The sequence below is a fragment of the Falco naumanni genome, chromosome 1, assembly GCF_017639655.2.
Source record: "Falco naumanni isolate bFalNau1 chromosome 1, bFalNau1.pat, whole genome shotgun sequence".
In the NCBI taxonomy this organism is placed as follows: Eukaryota; Metazoa; Chordata; class Aves; order Falconiformes; family Falconidae; genus Falco; species Falco naumanni.
Genome location: NC_054054.1, coordinates 25874069 through 25898099, shown reverse-complemented (window position 1 = coordinate 25898099; position 24031 = coordinate 25874069).

Sequence of the window (24031 nt, the reverse complement as noted above, 5' to 3'; positions counted from 1 at the left end):
CATAAATTCTACTTTCGGGGTTATATTTAGTTGTGCAGTTGACATTTAGTAGAGCAGTCACTTTAAGCGCACTTTGCATTGGTTTCGCTCCATCTTTTTCACATCCTTGAGTTTCTAAAATGGTGTTGGAAGCCACACCATGGCAAATGAGACCAATTAGTGGGACCAGGGGGTGATGTCCCTGTTAACCCTTACCATGCCAGCAGTGTGTTAGGCATCTGCTCAGGATTTTTAAACAATTCGCATGATTTATGAAGCAGACTCCATCTGCAGATTGTAGAAGCGTTTAAAGCATTTTCATTCACTCCTGCATGCTCGTAGCAGAGCTGCGTGTATCCCAAACCGCAGCAATACTCGGCAAAGCGCTGGAACATATTCACAAAGTTAGGCACTTATGTCAGACTTGTTGCAATTCTCATCCTGCTCCACTCAGGTCTATGCTTTAATCACTAGCACAGACTTGCTTTCAGCTTTAAGCTTTTCTTTCTTTCGGCTTTCTTTCACACATCAGCTGCATCTAAGCCCAGGGTGCCTTTCCTCATCCTCTGCCCATTTTTCTCTGTTGATGCTTACACCAAACTCATTACTAGAGTGTCTAAGTACATGAAATATTTTTTGAAGTATTTTTGAAACTCACTCTTGTCCAACATTACTTCACAGGGGGACAGGGAGGCAGGGATAAATCAAACAGAAAGCCCTTTGTAAGCCTTCTTGGGCTCCACTTGCCATGGACCATAGGGCCACTGCTCTGCAGTGAAATCAGCCATCATCATTTTCACTGCTATGGGATCAAGTCATTGGTTCATTGACACAACAGACCAAATTCTTCCCTGATTTGCATCCTATGACTGGTACAAAGTAGTGATTTAACACGGTCTCATGGTCTTTGTCAGTATGCAGTCACTGCAGCTCAGAGGTCCAGTCAGTGATCTACCATCATGCCATGACACTGCACTGCTTATTTGAAGCAGACCTGTGTTCTCCTTCATGTGGAGCAAGACATATGTATCACCTGGGCCTTGAACCAAAGCCCCATCACCTCACAGGCCAACCGTGGGGCAAATCCAACCCATGAACCAAATCCAACCTTTGTCCATCCAGCAACTTTACCATTTAGAAGTCAGGAAAGGCTGCTCACACAGCAAATGCAAAAGCACTTCCCCCAAGCCACTCTCAGTGAGCTCCAGAGAGTGAGCAGAGACAATGTCCCTTCAGCAGCAAACCAGCTCCCTGCGGTGACGCTGATGGACATACTACAGGGCAAATAATTGAGCTACTTTGTCTAGCTGAGGAGAGGCTGGTGGCATGTTGCTGTCAGGAAAGAGCAACAATGAACCTCTCAGTCTCTGCTGCATTGATTTTGATTTGGGAATTGCTTTGATTTTGAGTTGGGAAATAACATTTCTGCAACAAACAAAAATACATTGATGCCCCTGCAGATGGGCTGCTCTGTGAACGCTGGATTCTGTGAACCAGTTCCCTGAGCTTCCTCAGGAGCTCTACAGCCCAGCCATCTTCTAATGCTTTCTCTTTTCAAGGTAAAGGTAGTATTTCTCCACTCTAGCTCTCCCTAGCCCACTCTGTTACTGGCAATGCCAGTACACACTGAATTAAAGACAGCGCTTGGGCCCAGCATTATCCTTCCAAGTAATCCACAGATCTTGGGCCATGGATACTCAGACAAGTTAGGAAAATGAGCCAAAGCCAGAGTGAGGAGCCAGTATAACTCCCTTGGGAGTGGAGAAACATAAGTATGGTGTCAGTTTTAATTAAAGCATCACAGCAGCCACTTGTAGAAGTTGGCATCTTAAAGTTATGCCAGGATACTGGTGCTCTTGGAGATGCCTATATCCTTAAGATTAAAAAGAAGAAAGACACTAGCACCTCTATTAGTATTCAAATAAGAGATCCTGTACAGACCTACACACTCTTACAGGGACTTTGCCATGGTATTTAGGCATCTCTTGCAGTAGGTGTTCACTAAACATGAAGTCTCCCTGGTCTCATGGGTGACTTCCAACGCTGGCCCAGAGAAAGCACTGGCAAAGCATCAAGCCACAGGGAATATCAGAGAGCATATCCTGTTCACAGCTGCTGAGCCCTCACAAAACTAGGACCTGCAAAGGCAGTAATGGGAATGCTACTAACCTCCAAGATACCTGGGCAAGTCTCATTTTCGATGCAACTCTGAGAATCCCCATGGGAAGTTCGATGTAAGTTTAACCTGCTGATCCATACTGTGAGAATCTGGGAACTGGTGACCTAGTGCTAAGGAGAGGTCCTTTCAGCCTGCTGTCCTGCCCACTACAGTAGACACAAACAATGGGTTCAGAAGGTACAGGTATCCCTTGTTAAGGTTTGCAAGAGAAACCTGTACCCAGCAGGAACACCTTCCTTAATCTCATTGAGTTGTGAACAGCTTACACACAGTTAAAAAAACCCCAAACATCAAAAAAGAGCACTCTACTGGACAGCAGCTGTGCAATGTGGGGATGCTGCAGTCACAGGGACTTCACTGGAGCTATGTTAAATACTCATAGCTAAAAATCTACCTTCTGCCTGAAGCCCCGTTTTCAGCTACAGACTGTAACAAGGGGCTTGAGATCAGCATTATAAAAGGGCATATTACATCTTCATGTAAGCAGTGTGTTGCTTTTCAGTTTCCTCAAGCATCCCCTTACTTGACAGCAACAACCCGTGCTCCTCTTTCCTCCAGCTGTACCTAGCTGTAGCTTCACTAATTTCCAAAGGCAGATGGACGAATATGGCAACTCACAAGAACAAGCAAAATGTTTTCCTAGCCTCCACAACAACAGGCATATCCAAAAGACAAATCTCTTCGAGTGTTTCTCTGTATGCTCTCCATTTCCCCGTATCCTGCAAGTCTGTGTTCACCATGGTCTGTGTGATACATATCTGCAGCAGGAGAAGAGGTCCTACCTTCTCGATAAAAACAAATGGCAACCTTGTATACGCAGAGGCTTGCTCTCTGCTGCTGGGACACTGGTAAACCCCAGGGAAATGCAGGAATGCCACACTCTGGCTTTCTGCATGCCAAGAATCCCACAACTTTCAACAAAGGAAGATCAAGGGTGTTAACCCCGATGCCCCAGCTAACTTAACCCAAACCTTGTTCCCGGTACCCACATTTGGAGAAAGAGGCCTCTCTTCCTTGTCTCTAAATGGCCACCCAGCATAAGTATCTCCCCATAATAATTCATGAACAGGCTTCAAACGGTGCGGGCTTGGATGTGGAGGTTGGCTCAGACATGATTATCCTTTTCAACACCCAAAGTTAGAAGTGCAGACAATAGGCACACAGCCCAATAGATGCACTCTGACCTTGATGTTTCAGACCACCAGGCTGTTAAACAAGAGGCAGGACCCCTGTGGTCATGGGAATCTCCAGCATGTGTTTAAAACTGTAACACTATATTTATTGGTGAACTTTGCCTAAGCTATCTTTAATGCTTTTCAGGTGCATCTCTACTTGCAAAATTTTTTGCACTCTGTATACACACAGGCATACACACAAGCATAAGGTAAGGAAGAGAAAGACATTACTCCTCATAATGGCTTTTAAATGACCAGTTAGAGGCAGCTACTGCCTGCAGTTTTTCACTTGTCACCCCTGCTCCTTTAGTTCAGTTGATAAGTAAGATTTGCTACTGAGCCTTCCCATACTATAAACAGGTAAATCTATGCCCTATTGAAGACAACAGTTTTGGCCCAGGGCTCTGTGTCCTAGGTATTCTGCTTAAAAACAGCAAAGTGGTTTCTGATGGCTGGGAGCGACTGAAGTGTTGATTCAATGTGATACAGAGCATTTACTTTATGCAGCCAGCTTTGCCAGGCTTAGCTCACTCTCTGTACAGTTCCTCCCCTACACATCAGAACAGGACTCAAAGTGGATATGGAACAAATTGGTTTTGAAGGGCCAGTCTTCCAGGAAGATGGAAGTCCCGATGTCTGTCTTCTATATGAGGTAGCAGATTTGTGCAAAGAAGCGAGAACATCCATTAAAATCACCTAATTGACCAATTTGCCAAGTTATTTGTCTTCAAAATGAGACGTTTAACATCTCCTGCTATATGCTGATGAATTTTGGTAGCAGAGAATAAACACAGTCCTAAAAAATAGAATCCATATCCAGATAATGCAGCTGGCAGTTAATGATTACAATATGTGACACTTCAAATACACCGAGTCGATGACATTTAGCTGATTTGTCTTCCCTATTTTTTGCTAAGCAGGTTGGCAAAAGAAGAAAAACAGTTGATCTACTAACAAGTTTAACACAACCTTGAAATAAATTACATTCAAAAGCTAGAAGCCTGACTCAGTTTAATAGTTAAATCATTTATTCCTAGGAAAGAAAAAAAAAAGGAAAAAAGAGAAAATTAAAAAGAAATCCTGCCCTGAAGTCATTATCAGCATGATCCTCTATTTGAAGTCTTGCAAAACGTTCAAGGAACGGCCCTTGTGATTTGGCCAAAAGGAAACAACACACTCGGCGGCTCTAAGCAGGCCAAATAAAATGGAGACTCCCAGTATGAGAATATTAAATTATTATGGCTTTTGCAACAGGGGGCACAATTGTTGGCGGCCCCCTTCCTCTGATGGCCAAGCTATGTTCCTCCCTACCGTGAGCATTCATTGTCATACCTAATATTTGCATGCTTTGATAATAATAAGATTGTCAAGATAATAGCAGGGAAGTTTCAGTAGAAACTCAATTTTCAAAAGGCAGCTGTGGACGGCCCCAGTCGCTTTTTCTAAGAAGATGCTTTCAAAAAGCAAAATTAAGCCTTGTTCATGAGAAAAAAAAGAAATTATTCCCCTCCCCAAAAGAAGAAGAAGAAAGGAAAGAAGCATTATTGGACAAGAGAAGGATGAAAACCACTTCCTGAAGAAATTATTTTTGCATGAGTTTAGACTTCTTTTTGTTCCCAAAAGCATTTTGGTCAGTGCAAGCAGATAATACTGCAAAGAGAAGAGCAGGTCTTAAATCAGAGAATAATTACCTCTGTGAGCTTTATTGATTGCACTGATCTAGCTGAAAGAGTTTGGGGGCTTTTCTCTCTCATCCACCTTTTTGCATGACATAACCATTCAACAGCTCAAATGAGGTGGGACATCATGTGATTTTTGGAAAGAATGGTACTATTGTTGAAGTCCAAAATATCTGTATTTCTTAGGGTTTTGGCAAATTTGCTCCTTTGTCCACACAAAATAATGGCTTAAAAAAAGAAAGGAAAAAGAAAAGTCTGCTCCCTCTCCCCTTTTGCCCTTTATCCCTATTTCAGACTATGTCATCCTGAGTTATCAAGGCTGAGGGACTTTTAAACACTCGTGAAAAGGCCCTGCAAGGGTAAACGTCACGGGCCAAGCCTTCACTGGACAAGAAGCCAAACCTCTTTCCTGTACGTTGGGAGGGCTACCCAGCAACCTATGGCAGCTGAAGAACTGTGCTGTGGCTAGTGTTAGGCCATCTTCATGCATCTCTTCAGTGCTTTTTTCTCACTTTGGCCTCATCTTAAACTTTAAACAGCTTTCTTTTGAAAGTAATCTGAATGAAAGTATTTTTCCCAGTGCCACACACTCCTCAGTTCAGACACAGAAATCAGATATTTGCTTCTGGGTTCAGGAATTTTCTGTCTGTGGATGGATCACACCGAGATGTGCTGGTCTGTAGTAACCTCAGCCCCAAAGCCCTTCTCATGCGCCAGAGAAAGAGAGATGCAGAGTCAAAAGCAGTCTTCTACTAGGACACTGGGTGCTGAAAAGCCATCTCTAGCAGCCAGCCATCACCCTCTCTTGTTGACATTTCTGCCACTCAAACAGGTCTGTACAGTTCTTTAGCATTTAAATCTTTAATTTTTATTAAATCTTTTTAAATTATTTAATAATTTAAATTAAATGAATCTTTAACTAAACTCACAGAGCACACTTCATACTGTCTGAACTGCAGGTCATGGAATCCCATGGCAGTTTAGGTTATTTGTACTGGGCAGGGAGTGTTCAAGATGAGATCTGCATTCTGACCCTATAGGGAAGAGGGAAAGACCAACTTCAACTCCTGGGCCTGCAGTAGAGAACCACTCACGGAGCCCACTCTGATTTTTTTCCTACTATGCAGCAGAAAGCTGACTTTATGGGACAAGCAACCACAGTCTGCTCCATTCTTTGCATGTGTTTCAGCCTTCAAGCGGCTGGTGGGGTAACTTACCCAGGAGGTTTTGGACACCACATGGCTTTATACGTTTCTGGCCCTTGTAGGCTGCCAGAGAATCAAAAGCAGCTAGAATGCAGGCACAGAAACCTATCTGGTTTTCACAGGAAAATGGGGACGTGTCTTTTCACTGACTTGTGCCCTGTAGACTTATTTATACAGGAAGAGTGAAATGAGCATAAATTACGGACAGGTGAAATGCCTTCACTGACTCACATTTGCAGTGCATCGCTGTCTGAGCAGGAGTAATCACAGAAGATTCAGCACAGAACATGAGCAAGAGCACGCCGGATCGCCTCGGTGCAGCTGGAGCCTCAGGCAAGATCCACTGAAAGACATCTCCTCAAAGGTGTAACAGGTCCCCACAGCAGCCAAGAAGCTGCTAAGGGAGTGGCAATCTGTAAAAAAATCAGCAACAATGAGCAGAGACATTAGCTAACTTGATAGTCCTAAGATAAATAAACACTAAAATAAGAATGGCAAGTCATACCCTGACTTCTGCCAGTACTGCCTTCTTCAGAGAGGTTTGAATAGCCAATCACAGTGCTATCCTTCCACCGACCGATCCGTACCATGGCATCCCACCACCAACTCCCCTGTTAGAAGACAACAAAAAGAAAATGAAAACATTTTTTAAATGCTTTCAAGTACACTTTGTAATTCTAGCATGGTAGAGACAAACTTAGGTTTATGCAAATGTTGCCTCAGCAACACAACGTTGCTACTCCAAAAAGCACTAATCCCGGGGAACTGGCTACCTGCACACTCACCTGTTCCTGCCTTTGTCACTTTGATGCTTTGGACAGCAAGTGAATTTTGGTGTTCCATACATAAAGCTATTTCTTTGTTTCACTCTGTGCTAAATTACCCATTTGCAGCAAAAGAAACCAGAAGCAAGTCCAAAGAATATGTATTTGCAATAGCAACTGCCCCACTGCAGCAACAGTTTCTTTCACTAAGTCAAACTGAGATACAGCTCCAAACCGCATGGATTAAGGAGTTTACAGGAAGCAAATGTATCGTATGTATTTATAGAAGCCCAAGCATAAAGATACATACGAACACATATACATGCTGCAAAAGAAAACAAACATAGTAAGCTTACTTGCAATGGGCAATTAAGCATCCAACAGCACACACAGATGAAAGGGAGATCTTTGTGGCCTGAAATTATTATTTCTGCATTATACCTTCTCCCATTGTTTGGATTACTGGACTTCCTTCAGTGTAAAAGCTAGCAGAAAAGCAGGTCTCTCTAATTCACTGCATTAAAATCCATACTTACAACAGTGAAACTTGTTTTGTTTTGCATCAACAGGGCTACTTGATTTGCTGTTTTTCTTGCAGGTGAGAAAGCACTCAACGCATACTCATTACTATGGTATTGGCTCTTGGGGAAAACAAAAAGGGGAAAAAAACCCAAAAAAGAATCAGAAGTATCTTCAGTATCGGCTGGGATCCCCGGCCTCCTGTCAGAGGTGAAGGGAATTGCTGCATCAGCAGCCTGTACTGGAGGCAGCACTCTCAGCTGAAGTCAAGAGAGTGGAAACAGCCTGAACTCCCTGACGACTTTATTTCTCTGCCTCTCTCACTGGGCCCCTGCTCCCGCGCTTTAGCTTTGAATTCCTGATGCGTCACTCACTTGCCCTTTAGGAGCTAATGAGTTGACATCATCGTGCCATTCAGAAGGAAACCTGTCGGTAGAGCATGAAGAACTCAAAGGGGTAGAAAGTGAGAAACAAAACACAGTTTTCAGTCCAAAACATAGGAGTCTCTTACACAGCATATAGGATTTGAGAGTTTTCCTGGCTTTTTTCCCCCCTTGGACAAGGAAGGCAGCACACATTTTGCTGGGAGCTGCTCAGTCTGGAAGGCCAATGTTACAACTCCTGCCTGCAACGCAAGTTTATCCTCAAGCGAGCTGATCTGTTCCTTTGAGAGGGGCAGCGTGGGACGTGGGACGGAGGAGGAGAGGGGGAAGGGGGGGAAGCTTTTCTTTACACTTCTGCTGTTCTGAATGTGGACCATCTGTGCCCCCAGCTGGAGTGCTGGAGATGGTCTGGCACTTGAACCACACCATATTTACAGATCTAAACACAAATGGCTACTGCCTGATTGTTTCATGATTCATTAGTCAGACAAGCTCTCCTCTCCCGCCAGCACAGCTGTTACAGAGTAAACCTTTGTCACTTAATAGGCCTGATTATTACTTTCCATCAAAGGTATTGATCTGTGTCATCCCTACTTAAGGGGAAAGGGGAGAAGCGAAAAGGGGACCAAAATGTGTCGGGAAAACAAGAAAGGGGGGTAGGGGGGAATTAAAAAACAATGACATTTGTATGGTGAGTAGAGGCACCGGTCAATACGTTTAATCTCTCCTGGATGTACTGTATTCATGTATTCATTTACCACAGTGACGAGGTTACTCACGGAGATGAAACGTCTCACATGATGTGGCATTCCTTGCACTGCACCAGACTGCTGCAGTCACACAATATGGCCATGCATATAATTGGTCGGCCAAATACACAATGTGAATTAACAAACAGTATTTTTAAAAAATAGAAATCAATTAAGTCATGCAGCAGAAAGTAAAAATACAGGTTCATCTCTAAATGGCATGAGTTTAGATGAAGAGATTGATAGCAAGGCTTTGGAGAATTATTCCTGTGTTAAGACCCTGTCCACCCAAGTTAGCAGTGCTACCCCAGTTTACACCAGTGGAGGAGCTGGCCCTTTTTGTTTAGCAAACGAGCTTGGGATAGGATGTGGTCTGTTACATAATTGCGATGCAGAGTATATTTACCACAGCTTGAGAGCTTCTCATTGCTCCAGTAGCCGCCTGACAAGCTGCCATTGCAGCAATTGCAGCGTTATTGCAAATTCACTCACTCCATTGGCGGGAAGAGATTTGCAACATCCAGATTGAGAGTTTCATTGCCTCTCTGACTCACCGCATCGTTATTAGTATCATTAATGCATCCCTGCTGTATTTGAGGTGGTACCTGGTACCCACCATTCCAGTAACCAGGTGGGCTGTTCAGAGCCACAAAAGTGGCTCTGGTGGCAGGCTCAGCTGTGGCAGCAGGGAGCGAGTTTTCAAGGAAAGATGGCTTCAGTCTTTCCACTTTCCTTGCATTTAAGGGACCATCTGTCCTGAAGACAAATCCCAAAGCCCCTGTCCCATCGTCTTTCAGACTAAACAGCAGTGAAGGTCTGGGAACAATGAGACAGAGAAGGAGCCACAGCAGAGACCACTTGGCTTGTGCCCACAGCAGCACAACAGTGTCACTACTCAGGCTACTGGAATCAAAAAGGAACAGAAGTCCTAAGTGTGTCTTCAGAACCAAACAGGACATATAAAACCAGTGTGAATGTTTTGAGTGCTGCGTTCAGTTCTCTCTCCTAATTTGGGGACAGTTTCAGAAGCAACCCCAACACTACTGCTGCTCAGCTTTCCCACAACATGTTATTTCTGGGTGAAATCCATTCCCCTTGTTCCAAGTCTCAACAGTTTTAGGACAGGGCAAGGAACCACCTTTTTAGCCCTTCTGGACCAGAGCAGTCCAGAACCCAAACACATTCCTACACAGTATAGGAAGTCCTTGATTATATCAGCATGCACACCTGCAACGCATTCCAAGTACAGAGCAAGGTCTAACACCAAACAAGCTGTTACAGGATGGGATGTATTTTCCACATGAGAACAGAGCAATTAACAAATGGCTAGGCCACTGGTAAATACTTAGCAAAGGGGATTTTCTGGTTTTGCTCGTGTAGGTCATTTGCTGTCCAGTCCTGCAACGACCGCCTCAATTGCCTGCACCTTCCAACAAACGTCTTTTCCCTCCACCAATACTTTTCAAGAGCCATCTATAAATACAAGGAGCTTTTCCTCAAACCAAGACTTGTGTTTCCAAAAGAAAGAGCTCAGTAAGATGTTATACAGGGAACACCAGTCAAGCACTGTTGAGAGAATCAAGGAGAAAAAGCGGGAACCTAAATCAGTGGTGTGGGAGACCTGCTCAAAGCACTTTGTTTTCACCCCAGGTTAGCCTGCCTCCAGGGCCGTATGGGCTGTGTCCAGCCGAGGTTCGCAGAGTGCAATGACAGATGCCGGCCCAGTGTGTCAGTGGACAGGGAAGCCATTGACGCTCTCATAAGAGAAGCACACAGGTGTGTGTGCAGCTATGACATGGAATATCCTTTTACAGTCCAGATTCCACCCAAAGATATGGAACAGCCCAAAACACACATGCTTTTCTGATTAACTCTGTGTCCCTAAGGAAACCTGGCCCCTCCAGCCACATATTTTCTTCCCCAGCCTGCTAAGGTCCTATCCCTACCCACTCATTCCCACATCCCGAGGCATATGCATTTTCACTGGATGGAAAGAAAAATCAGATGACTGCAGCACATGACACCAAGCAAGAGTTGTGGCACACACAATACATGGGAAAGTGTCGCTTGGCAATACTGCGTGTGCTCAGCCTCCCGCCAAGGGACCAGCGCTGTCTCTGTGCCAGGAAATCAGCCATTCAGCTAACAGGCAAAGCAGCGACCACAGAAGACGGAGAAGCAGAAGGGAGCCGTCAAACCCAAGAGACATGCTTGCTCTCTTCTCCTCATGCTCTACAACAAATAGCAGGGCGGTAGGGGTGGGTGTGGGGACTGAGGAACTGGTGAGATGCTGTATACTTTAGCTTAACCCATTTATCCTTCTAATATGTCAAGAAAGAAAACTGCTTAGTCAGTGGTTAAAGAGAGACCAAAACCAACATACCGAGATAACCTTAGAGTTTGGGTTATGAGCAGAAACCTTCCCATTTGTGAGCTCTCTTTGAATGGGAAAGGGTGACATTTTGTCACTGAAACATTTAGAAGTAGGCTGAGTAAAACAGTCAGGAATCAGCTGTTAGAAACAATCCTGCAGTAGGCAGGTCTTCACTGTTGTCGATGCTTCATATTTTCCCTTGGAGATGATGTTTGACTCTGGTAGTTGGTGACAAGACTAGAGCACAAAGCCAGCAAGGGAGAGGAAAGACACACACAAAAAAAAGGAAGAAAAAAACCCCACTCATGTATCTCTCAAATAAAACCCTAGCCTTCCAAAATCTGTCCTTTCTGCGGACTTGCTGAGAGTAGAGTTTTATCACTGGTTCATAGAAATGGGTTATCCGTGGGATGGAAATGTTGCTCATCAGCTTCACTATCCCTTTTAACAAGGGGATGCTGAGACACACCAGACTCATTTTTCTTCCTGTTCTCACTGATGCAAATCAGAAGCAATTGCACAAAAGCCCAGCATCACACCTACTGTCATTTTAGCCTAGTAAGACCCTGGACAGATAGCATTACCAGCAACATCTCTTCAACTTGACAGCAAAATTCAGATAGAAAACTTCTTCCTGTAATACATCCCAGAACATGTCCCAACACCCAGAGTTATGTCTTTCTTCCTAAGTTAGCAGACACTAACGGACGGGGTGGATCTCCCACCTATTTCCAACACCGTGCTCCTCCCTTCCCCTGTTTAAAATAAACCCCTCTAACAGACTTGACAAGCACAGGAGGCCTAAGGCACGGATGACGCAACCTACCTACATGCCGAAGCAGGGCTCTGATTTTTCTGAGAGAAAGACACTCAGTTGCATTATTTTTCCTCTCACTTGTGCCTCTGCCGCTGTGCTCAAAGCAAAGCTGAATTAATTCACACCTACATAAAGCAGAGGTTTAACAGGTCAGATCCAATGGTGCCAACTGACAGAGCTCTGCTGGATCCGAAGGACCTACTTTGCCCTAGTATTCCTTCTGTGAGCCTCACGAAGTACGGTGCCCTCACAGCTGAACTGCGTCCTCAGCTGAAGACATCTTCCCTGGTAGGGGAGGAGGGGAAAGGAAAAAAGAAAAAAAGGGAAAGCTTCAGGTCAAACGATTGATTACAGTTCTGAATTACAGGGGGCTATTGATTTTTCATTAAACACCATGTACTGCTGTAAAGCGGAAAAAAAGTAATTCATTGATCAGAGCTGTGGGCCATGTTCACTTATTGGCTTCCTGCCACATCCCATTATTCCCAGTTCTAAATGTATATTGAAGTCAGTTCATTCTAATCATTGCCTCCTGTCACCAGAAATGTCTCTCAGTAACTATTAGTTTAATCACCCCTTTCCTACAATGGTAATGAGTGATAATATCCAGCATTATGGCAGATTCATGAATATTATTCATTGTATTACAGCATTGCATTTCACAGTGCTACAGTTAAGGGTCTGTCTGCATTTCCATTACAAAGCCCCCAGGCCTGGGACTTTATAAATCACTCCTAAAAATTTGCTGCTGGCAGAAATAAGGAGTAGAGGGTGTCTCAGTTCTGGAGAGAAATTGTTGGAACTGCTCTCTGCAAAATCTTTCTGGCCATGGTTTAGCTGCACCGAATGAGTGCTGGAAAGAGGAGAAAAAAAGGGGGAAAAAGAAGAGAAACTTGCCAGCTCAAGCTGCTTTTTCCAATTGATTAAAATGCCATGATTTCAAAAACAGGATGATCTTGCTGTTACGTTGGATGGCAATTCAGGAGACAGGCATTCTCTTCCTAAAGCTGACACACACAGACAGCACTACTATACTATCTTGCTGATAGTGACACTTTAAATTTAAGAATGTCTTATCAAACCTTTTGACTTCCACAGTATGCTTTTCTCTGTACTAGCTGCTGGCTTCTATGCTTGATAACCTGCATTCTGAGAAAACTGCTTGCTGTAGGGCTAAGCATTAAAATCCTCAGATTTTACATAGTACCTGCTTTGGTAGAACCTCGGCCTGGGGACAATGGCGGGTAGTTTTAGTAAAAGGTTTGCATCCAATTCCAGAATCCAGCCTGGAGGTTTAGAGGGAAACTGGTCAAACTTGAGGTTTACGCCCACACCAATGGGAAACTTTCCTGGTTACAGTGACAAGCAAGCCATAAAAATGTCACTGGAACTATATGCCCTAAAACTGACAGCAGGCTCTGAAGCGTTATTTCCAAAACTTTGAGCTGATGAATATTGCTGAGGTGAACAGTTACTTGTAAACCATAATCAAGCAAGGGGAGGAAAAGCAGATACTGAAGGGTCCAAAACTGTTCAACAATGACTGAAGATAAACAAACAAAGCAAACAAAAATTGACTCCCAACTGCTTCCACCAGCACAGAACCAGGACTGAAATATACAATGGTGACCATAAAGATTATTTTTATTAAAATGCCCAGATTATCTTTTTTAAATGCTACCTTCCATGAGCACACACAAACAAACAAAAAAACAAACAAACAAACAAACAAACGAGTTGTGACTTTAAAAGAATTAAAGAGAACAAGAAGCAAAAAGGAATATCAAGTGGCCACACATTCTTAGGCTACTTTAGGATTTCTTATACTTGTCGACTTCATCCTAGTTTTCCAGATGCCAAAAGTCTCTTCAATACTCGAGAGCACGTACTTTAACTTTGCACTGGCTGTTTGAAATCACTTCTCTGGAAGAAAAGAGTAAACTTGCCATGTTCTGTAGGGAGCCCAAAAGAGGTAACAGAACAAAAAAAACACATGCTCATGCGCACAGGGTAATAAATATAAGGCAAATTTATTTAGTTCAGTGTGTGAAAGCATTTAGAAAAGAAAGATACATTACAGGAGAAAACCCAGAAATAAAACAAACCATAATGTTTGTTTTCTAATTCTAATGAGGTAGAATTCATATCAGGTAGACCCCCTTCCAGCATCCATATGCTGACAGTCGTGTCAATAATGACTTTTATCTGCCACTGTGTAGGGATGCTCCAAGCCACTGAGTCCAGCCTCCAACTCATACAGTGCGGGAAGAGTTTACAGACAGCTCATCTCAACACCCCACACAAGAATCTGCTGTTACACACAGGCCAAGTTTTGCTTTATTGCCAAAACTTTTGCTGCTTGCTTTCATCACTTAGTTCAGAGGTGCAAGTGCCACCGTTTCCATCAGCATTTCATCACCACCATATCCATCACCAACATCCATTGTTGGCATGAACAGAAGAGTCATGACAAGTGGTATCCACTGTTCCACCTACCCCAGGTAAGGGGCAATCAGGGACAGACTCCAAAGGGGCAGGCAGGGCAGAGTGTGAAGGACTGACACTCAAGGAGAAAGGGACCCCTGTGAATGAGAACATTTGCATGAAACACCCGAGGGAGTTATCTTTTTCAGCAGGGGTCTTCAGGCTCTCCAGTCCTGCTGGAGAGCAAGTTCCAACTGCAGGCAGAGAAACAATAATTCTTTTACTTACCCATGTTTTCTTGCACAAAGTGTCTTTTGCAATGTGTTCCGATACATTGCCTCTCCCTGAAGCCAACCTCCTGCTGAAGCTCTTCACAGTTTGCTGCGAAGAAGATGAAGCCTGCTAATTCCTGCTTTTGAGTCCACAGCCTGTACTTGAGAGGTCAAGCGGGGCTCAGAGTGACCATCTGGACAGAAAAGAAGCAGCAAATTCCAGCCATAAACTTGCTTTTGTACAATGGGGCTCTGCAGAAATAGAAAGAAGGGCCCTACCCACGATGCAGCAGAAGAGGTAGTGGCCACTGCAAATAAATTCTAGTGAGGAAAAGAGCTAACGGGTGGGTTATAGTGTATTGGAACAAGGCAGAGGATGACTGCAAGGCCAGCAGCAATCAGCCAGAAGGTATCAGGTGAAGCCCAGAGGGAGCTCTTGATTCTCAGAGGATGCTGCAAGGATAAATAACACCTTTCCTTACCAGACACATGCACAAAAGAGCAGCTTATCCATGTCAGGTAGTTATATGACTCCTATTATCAAGTAAGCACTTGGCAATCTTTGTTGTGTTTATCGTCACAACACCCTGATGAGGGACGAAAACACAACTCTCGCACATGGGAGCAAGTTCACCTGGGTACCTTTCGAGTATGGCAGGGAAAATAGCATCAGAGAAGCCAAAGGGAGTTGGACCCAGACTGTCAAAGACACTTCAGCCTCTGTATCACACAGAAAAGCACTTGGAAGTCAGTATGCAAATATGTCTGAGGATTTTGACCCCAGCTCGCACAAGGAGTCTGAGCAGAGCAGGAGACTTACCTCCGGTGTTCTCAGGGAAATCTTACTTTCATTCCTGCTAAGACAAATACACCCACCACGGACAGGAGCATCCTGCATTTGCATGGCATTTACCTAGCCTTACAAAAAGTTAGAGAGAGAGATCAAAGCTGTTATTTTGGCTGCCTGAGCATTCCTCATCTCCCAGAAAATCCCGCGCCTGCAGCAGCCAGGTCATTTAAAATGGATTGGTTGATGCTATTAAATCTACACCCTAGGAATGAAGCCCTTACTGGCAAGACCTGTTCTTTCCTCAAATGCCTTTACCTTGTGCCAAATAAACAGTGTTGATGTCACATCATTTGAAAAGGACAGAAATCCTCTGCAGAGTTGCAATAAACAGCCCTTCTCCCATGCCAGTGCATAGCACACATCTTGGGGTAATAAAGCCTTCATTTCATGCTTCAGCACACCTGATCTAAGGCTCGGATTCGGCAATGTATTCAACAACAGCTCAGATTCAGCAATGGCTCCCACCTAGCCTTGCTATGAATGCCCCCATATTTTATTCACATTTTTAACTGTTAACCTGGTTTCCCATGGGAAAAAGAAACCCAACAACATTTAGACTGTACCTTCCACTTCTCCGGTAACTTTTGCACATACTAGTCAATTGTAACCAAAATTGAAAGAGTACTGATGATCTTTAAGACAGTTAAGCCTCTGCAAGTGTCATGAAAATAGGTGGCTGGTTGGAGAGAACAAACATTTTACTTCAACAGCAATTTACCACATCTTCAGAGCTGACCCCTTCTCTGACTCTCAAGCTAGCTGTTTCTTGCTGAGTGTCTCGTCACCAGTCCATAAGATTGGTCTATCGGAGTCCAAGAGGATGCAGAGCACCATGAAATATGTGTGTGCTTGTCAAAAGCATAGCCTAGATGGTTACAGTGCTGTAAATAAAGTAAACAGCTGCTGTACCTTACAGTTCAAGGTAAGACAGAATAGCTGATGTAAATTGTACCAGCGTGCTATCAACATAAAACAACAGGGCACAATATATTACTGCGAGCCCCAAGCACTTCACATCTGTCTTGACACCATCGTAAGTTTGACACCCATCAGTTCGAAAGATAAAATACAGCTCGCAAAGGGAATAGGCTTGGCCCTGCATTCAGGGAGCTCATCCCCGCAATGGGGCAGGAAGGCAGCACTTTCTGTTCAGGCAGCATTAAAGGATTCAGGCAATGAAGCACAAGGCAAACATGCTGATCTGTTCTGCAGGAAAATACCTGTCAAGATAAGTCTCAGTCCAGCTCAGTGCTTGTGCTGGCATGTAACCTTAAGCACCAATTTGAAGAGAGATGTTTGCAATCTTAAAAGTTATGCACATACTTATGCTGCATTTGCATATTAGGGCATGCTAAAACAGGATCTAGCAGGCGCTACCTCGCTGCAGCATTTCAGTCTAAATGATATTCCTTGCCTGAGCCAGCCTGGGACCTAGTCTTCCCTTCACCATGAATTTCACCATGCCCATTACCAACTCCACTGATTTAAAAACATCTCCTCCACACTCCTGATGGGAAGGCTGCTTCTGAACAACAGAAGGCTTAATTACATTATATATTGTTTTTAAAGCCAGCAAATATGTGCACCCATCAAACAGGGTACAATACCGAAGGCTCACATGACAACTGGACGCTGAAAATGAGCGATACAAACCACAGTCGATACTCACTCTCCTGATCCAAGCCTTTTCTGAGCTTAGCGTTACTCAGAAGGGAAGATAAAAATAATTCACTCCTTATATAAAGTCCTAATTTTCTTATGGAGCTTTGATCTGACAGAAACACTTGGCTGTCAGCTGCTGCTCACTTTAAAACCTCAAAACGTTTCCCCCACCCTGCTGTGACAAAAACCTTCTGCTCAGGTTTAACTCATGGTACCTATGTGATTCTGTTGCCATCACTGGTGGCATTTGCACGCTGAGCAAGAGATGCCACTGGAAAAACGGGGTGGGAGGCAAACATACGTACATTCCGCTCCCTTTCCAACACGTACCTGGGCAGACCACTTGCCTGCGTCTGGGAGGTAGGAAAGACTTCAGATCCCTGGGTTCAAAGGGACCCAAACAAAACTGCATGCCTGCTTCAAGTTAAAGCTTCAGGGATTTGTGGGGCATCAGTCTAAACTGTTTCAAATAATTCAGGTTGTACATTAGCAGAGCGCATCATCATGGGCCCAGCCTCAAGCACGTTAGCCATCATGCTAAAGCCCGGCACGCATCTAAGCGGCTGGCTGAATCGTGACCCAAGCTAGAGAACAAGTTGTGACGATGGTCACAACTTCTCCGTATTCATTCTGCAATGGAACCATCTATTCTGGACACCGTTAGGAGTATTATTGATTTTCACAGACAATCCCTGTTGACTTACTCAGATTCAAACCTTCAGACACAAACTTAGCCCTAGGGAACAAATGGAGCAGAAGCAGAGCACAGCCAGGCACAGCAGGCATTAGTGACTGTTAGTGAGCACTGAATATTGCCAACCATTATAAAACACAGGAAAATAGCAAGTGAGGCTTTAGCCAGTTTAGATAATCCTGCAGGGAATACTACCAACAGAAAGTAATACATATGCAAGCAATAGCAAGCTGCCTGGGAAACTGAGCATTTTACCTTTGGTGTCAGATAAAATGCAACACTTAAATTGCCTTTGGTCCAGCATTAAGTGTATTATTTAACATACATATATCCCCAAAAGATTGTTCCTGAATATCTACACAGATCTCATCCTCTCTTGTTCAAAGTTTTAACACAGGAGGGCAACATTATGCTTGTGGTCTGAATTAAGAGCGACTGGTTTTGCTTGTCTGGAAACAGTCCAGATTCCTCCCCAGAGAACCTTGGAGCAGAATTTGCCCATGTGCAGATATCTCCCAGCCTGGATGGTGACAGCAGTCACTTGTGATTTCTTAGGAATACTCAGAGTTTCTCTGTTTAACCATGCTGTGTCATACTGTTGTACTTGCATCGTCCTAGAGCTGCTCGCTTACCCGCTTTTGCTGTTGGTGTAAACTCAATTTGTCTCGCATTCCGCAACCCTTTCTTCTTCTTCTAGGAAGGCTGTATTGCTCTCCATTGTGCAATCCTGCTGCATATGTTTGTAAAACACTAATGTCCCAAAGAAAGGGAGAGGGCGAGGACCCACAAGCAACATAATAGCATTGCTATGCCAAGAACAAAGCATCCCCAAATGGGGGTGGTCGGCGGTACAAGTGGCTATCACTTGTCAGTGCAAAATTCAAGAGGCTGAGCACTTTCAATTACAATTCAAATCTGCCATTTAGTTCATCATGTTTATTTAGGCATTAAAAGCAATTTTCCAAGCACATGTCTGTCACATTTAGACACAATGGGCTAGCCTGTAATTAGGAAGTATATGACCTCACTGGCTTTAATTGGGAGAAGCCTGCATCCAATCCGTTTACCAGATGATAGAAGGCAACTGGCATTAGAAGGGAAGTTCGGTGTCAGCTGGTCGAACGTGCACAATACCTGCTATAATGGCCCCCAATTCATCATCAATCCCTCTACCATCAGGACTTTGTCAATGGTTTGCTCATCAATTCGTTTGTGTACCAACACAAGAGATCAGGAGACAGATACTGCATCATAGAGAATGATCACATACCAGGGGGGGGCGGGCGGAAAAAAGAAGAGAAAAAAACACCCCCAGGAACAGCAATTTCTGTTTTGGCAAGGGAGCAGGGCAGGCACAGGGCCAAAGTCAGGTTTAGCCTAAGTGGCTATAACCCTGCTAACTTTATACCTGCTTATGTTAGGTCAAAATTTAGCCCATACTGCCCACCAGGGTATGCTGTAGCTTAATGCACAAGAAAAAAAAGTTAAGACTGAAACACCCCAGGAAAAGGCAGTAATAAGGAAAAGTCCACTTGTTGTAGGAAAATGCAGCAAAGAACTCCAAACTCTGCTGTATGTATCCTACTGCACAGAAAGGACAATTTTGGCCTCGTTAAGAGCTGAGACTGCACCGCTCCTGACTGCTGGACAGCCACATAAATGCCACTCCAGGCACTGATTGTCTCCCACTGAGACAAATACAGTTGCTGTCAGTAGTGTCAAACATAGACCATCACCCTCCAAAGGGGTCTGTGCTCAGGCCCAAGAAGTCCTGCCAACTGATTTCTTCAAAACAGGGAGGAGAGGGGAAAAGCTATTGTGTATAAATTAAGATATAACATCTTTACTGCTTTGTTTTGTTTTGGGGTTTTTGGGTTGTTTTTTTTTACTGTGACAGCAACAGGACCTGCAGCTCTGCTACGTTGAGACCTGGACAAGTTCACGAGACAGGGCAAAGAACATGCGAAACAAGCATTAGAGCAAAGAGAAGTTCATGTTCACTTCTTCACTAAGAATCTCTGTACATTAAAATCACATCCTCTACATTCTGGGGCTGACTCGTCAGCTCCATTTGCTGGTAGGATACAAAGATTTTCATACTTTTAAAAACAGGTCCCAGCTCAGTCAACGCATTTATTTCCGTTGGCTATACTGCTTCACCTTGATGAAAAAATCAGGTCCACTCCTTCCACTATAAGAAGCCTCCCTCTTCAGCTGACTATTGTGTTACCAGGAAAGAAGCAGAAAAAGTGAAAATTCAAAATTTTCATGCCTTGGGAACTTCCAGTATTTAAAATAAAAAATACATAAATAACCAGATAGATAAATAGACAGATAGATTGATAATTTTTGACCTTGGTTTTAAATAAAAAGCTAAGATCTCAGAACATTTTCCAGAACTAATTACTTGATTCCATTTCTTATCAAAAAGTAACATGTCATAAACCATGGAATAAACTAACAAAACAAATACATTTCCACCGCTCCTCACAGAAGCTGTCATGAGTCGGACAGGGACTCCTTCCACTGTTAAAAATGTGACTTCATGCTAGCCCTAACAAGACCGTGAGCACATCTAAACAACCTTAAAAATCCACAACACACAGCTCTGCCATGTGAGCTGGGACATTCCTCCACAGGAGTGACCTGCGGGAAGCAGAAGAGAGAAAAATGGGAGATAGAACCAGCTATGATAAAACTCATTTTGATACTCCTCTGCATTAAGTGAGTTACATAAATGTCTGACAGCATATATGGGATTTTTCAGGCTCAGACACTGAGTGTCGAAACCCTGTGAGATGTAAATGACGTGATAGAAGTCCTGCAGCATTCCCAGTCCAGCTTCTACTTCTGTTGAGCAACCTCCAAGGGGCTAGGACATTTCAAACCATACACCAGCCAAAATGTTCTTACTTGTAAAACCAGCCAAAGGCTAAATATGTCCTCCTTCCTTTTACACAGCTTTCTGGCACAGCCTCAGTGATTCCACCTCTAACTCAGATCAGAATGAGTGAGTAAGCACTCTCACCATTATCCTGGAGAAGGGGAACTCACCTCCCATCCCCCCACAAATTGATAGGAAACCTTCAGGTGTCAAGAGAAGTCTAACACATGATGCTGGAAGTCAAGGGGAGACATGAGCTCAGGAGAGCAACACACTCCAAAGCAGAAGATATTGTCAGCTCCTGCTGAACACTGCTGTTTCACAGGAAAGCTGAGTAAGCAGCTCGTCCCGAGAGACTCGGCAGCCCTATAACTTGGCTATGCTTGCTGCAGCTCCTGGGCATTGGGCATGTAATCCAAAGCCTGTTCAAAACCAGGGTGGCTGGAAATGGGGTGCATCTGTGTACAAGCTTTGCCTTTCACTCTTTTCTTGGGTTTAGACCCTCTGTCCTGGGCAGACCTCCATTTTGAAGAAACCGTCCTAATTCCACTGACCATACCTGCACAGGATTTACTTTGGAGAAGCAACATTTCTGAGATGCTGATCAGACGTTATCAAGCCAGGGGAAACATTAAATGCCTCATGTAGTTATTCTGGCACTTCATTCTCTTGCTTTGCATAGCTTGGGTAGCTTTCCAGCACAATGGTAAGACATAGCCTTCAACAGGGATTTTGCAAGTGAGGGCAGAATATTTACAAAGATATGTTGCTTCTGCTCAGTTGGGCATAACAAAAAAGTCTGACATATATGAACCGTTAGCACTGTTTCTTAAAAAAAATTTAAATTATTGCCATGGTGATCAGCAGCAGATGCGTATCACTGACGTGACCCACTTGAAGCTGTGCTGGACTCGAGCACAATGACAGAATAGGTTCACAGAGACAGGGGATAATCGTGCCTTGTCGTTACTTGGGAGTAGAGCGTGCAAACAGGTGAGCTGGTAGAAAGAAATTGCTAGCTTCTAATAGGAACATCCCACATTCCCAGCAGATTTCCATCTTTTTTTTTTTAATCTCTGTCAAACCTGCTAACTCCTTGGTCTTTTGTCGCTGACATATTTTGCTGAGGCAACAGAGAATGTAAGCAAAACAAGACAAATACTCGGGCACAACAAAATGCACCAGGTAGGTAGAAATGAAGGACAAAGCCACTTGGCTCTCCCACATAACTAGTCTGACTTCTGTTCTTAGCACAAGTAATGAGCTCTACCACCAAGAAATTGCCCTCCTAAGAGGCAGCCAAAGCATGCACTAGCTGTAGCAAGGCCTCTTGCTTCCTTCCATTCACAGTTCCCTCCTTCATGCCTACGCTAAAACCACCTACTCCTCCACATGGCTTCTGTTGATTTCTGTCTGCTCTTGGTCTGCTTCAGCTCTCCTCTGGCACGCCAGCTCATCAGGTTCCTCCTGTGCTCCTGTCCTAGCCACCCATGGGGTCCATCTGAAAGAACTAACAAAGAGGGAGAGCCCAACTGGTTACAACAGTGTGCCTGATTTGTATTCAGAGCACGACGGGGGGACAGACCCCAGCCTCCAGCCACAGCTTTAGGATATAAAGCTGGGCCAATGAGGGAGAGAGAAGCTGCCTGCTTACTGTTTCCAGCAGACATAAAACATAATTCCCAATGTGCGCTTCCAATAAAGAGGGGCTGGGGGTGTGGAATTAATAGCCATTGAGCATATCGTGTACTAGATTGATGGGTTAAATAAGTAACAAAAAAATGGCACGCAGAGCAAACGTACAGGGGGAGGCTTATTGCGTTACTTGCGTAAGAGAAAGGGAGTAGGCGATGGGCCTCGAGGGCCTGCAGAGCAATTAAGCCCCCTCGCTGTTTTCGGATAGGCAGGGCTGGCCACGGCTGTGACTTGTGTGCAAGCCCGCGGACATGGCAAGCTCCCCTCCGGAAGCTGCTTGCTGCCGCCGCTGCTCTGACTCCCAGGCATCGCAGGCGAAAACTGCCAGCGCCAGAGCCAGTTGTTTGAAAGCAGAGGCTGGGGATGGTGGAGGGGGTGGGGATGGCAGTGGATGGGCCGTGCAGCGCACAAATGCATACCCACGGGTTGAGGGAGCCCCAAGAGTATGGGGAGGGGGTGTCAGCTGTGGGAAACACAGTGCCTGGCACTGCACATGGCTAAAGAGTGGAAGAGAACATCATTTCTTTGAGCTCATCTTGCATTCAGCCAGCTGCATATAAATTTCCCTCTATCTCATCAAGCTCTCACTGTTTGGCCTCCTCTGACTGATATTGGCTCATCATACTTAATCTAGGGTGAAATTTCCTCGTCTGAGCTAAATTACTCGCAGCCATCAAGGGAAACGATATTTATTTTTCGTGGGGCTAATGACCTGTCCCCCGGACCCACCCACTGATGGTTATTTACTAGGGCCCAGATGCTTGGGCTCAAAATGAGTGCTAATGTCAGCGGGGGCCATTTCTCATTCAGGTCTCTGATTGAATTGGAGCGATCCCATTGACATTGACTCTGTGACTTTTAAGGCCATTACCCTCAGCAAGAGATGAACCTCTCATCATTGCTCCAACACTGACAGCTGATTAGCGACAAATTACAAGCAGGAAGAACCTAAGTCTTGGTTGGGTAAGGGAGGGGCTGGGGGAGGAAGAGGAGGAGGGATTTGGAGGAGGTAGGGGGAAAACACAGAGTTAGGGAAGACAGAGTGAGTAGCAAAGGAGAAGGAAAGAGTGGGAGGGGAGAGCGACACCCAGAAGCTGATGCAGCCTGTTGGCTCTGGTACCATGCCACAGGCTTTTGCCAAACGCAGAACAGGGCCCAAAGCCAAAGGTCGCAGGGATCGCTGAAGGCACACACTGGCTGCAGGGAGCTTGAATCAGAGCAGGGCTGGGAGGAAGAACCTCTGCTCCCAGTCAGTGGGTGAAGAATGGACAGAAGGGCCAAACCACAGCTGGGCGGTCAAAATGCCATCCAGGAAGGCCAGGGCCAGGCAGACAGCTCGGTGGCTGTCCGCTGGCTCTCTCACGAATCGTAGGTCCTGTGAAGACAGAAAAATCTGCAGGAGAGCAAAAAGCTGCTGCCATGAACTGGCAGCCCCGGGTTTGGGTACGGCGCTGCCACCAGCTCTCACTGTGCACCCTCCATCAGTCTCCTCACCTCACTGTCTCTGTTTCCCTACTATGAGCCTGGGCCAACAGGAGTGACACCAACCCAGACTGCACCTCCCCATGGCTATCAGCCACTGATGTGTGGCACACAAAATACTTGCTAAGCTGAGGTGAAAGCTGCCTGACAACCCTGATAGCCATCTGAGTCACGGCCCTTGCATTTTCAGTGTCCTTAAACAGACAGTAACAAAACCATAACCAAATGCACCATCATCGTGACAT